Source organism: Sinocyclocheilus anshuiensis, unplaced genomic scaffold, assembly GCF_001515605.1.
Source record: "Sinocyclocheilus anshuiensis isolate Anshui unplaced genomic scaffold, SAMN03320099.WGS_v1.1 scaffold1942, whole genome shotgun sequence".
Lineage (NCBI taxonomy): Eukaryota > Metazoa > Chordata > Actinopteri > Cypriniformes > Cyprinidae > Sinocyclocheilus > Sinocyclocheilus anshuiensis.
Genome location: NW_015542449.1, coordinates 68,265 through 68,905, shown reverse-complemented (window position 1 = coordinate 68,905; position 641 = coordinate 68,265). Strand labels below are relative to the sequence as shown.

General features: G+C 39.2%; 1 protein-coding gene across 1 annotated transcript in view; it reads right to left on the bottom strand.

The window, feature by feature from the left end:
- Positions 1–641, bottom strand: part of LOC107693607 (gastrula zinc finger protein XlCGF26.1-like) — a 5,747-nt gene that overhangs the window by 2,704 nt on the left and 2,402 nt on the right. The window lies entirely within an intron of this gene.

The window sequence follows — 641 nt, the reverse complement described above, 5'->3', positions numbered from 1 at the left end:
CAGGAGTTTTTCTGTGTGTTTAAGATGAGAATAATTAACAGACAGATCTCTGTGTCCGTCAAAACACTCAAAACTAGCACATCTACTTAATAAAAGAACACAGATATAATATTTAGATATGTATTGTTTGGTCTGTATTGATCTGTAGATTATGTTTGATAGCTTACACAGTGTGTGTGTGTGTGTTAAAGATGTGTGAGTGTGTGTTACAGATGTGTGTGTGTGAGTGTGTGCGAGTGTGTTATAGATGTGTGTGTGTGTGTGAGTGAGTGTGTTATAGATGTGTGTGTGTGTGTTACAGATGTGTGTGTGTGTGTTACAGGTGTGTGTGTGAGTGTGTTACAGATGTGTGTGTGTGTGTTACAGATGTGTGTGTGAGTGTGTTACAGATGTGTGTGTGTGTGTTACAGATGTGTGTGTGTGTGTGTTATAGATGTGTGTGTGAGTGTGTTATAGATGTGTGTGTGTGTTACAGATGTGTGTGTGAGTGAGTGTGTTATAGATGTATGTGTGTGTTAAAGATGTGTGTGTGTGTGTCTTACAGATGTGTGTGTGTGCGTGTTACAGATGTGTGTGTGTGTTACAGATGTGTGTGTTTGTGTGTTAAAGATGTGTGAGTGTGTGTTACAGATATGTGTGTG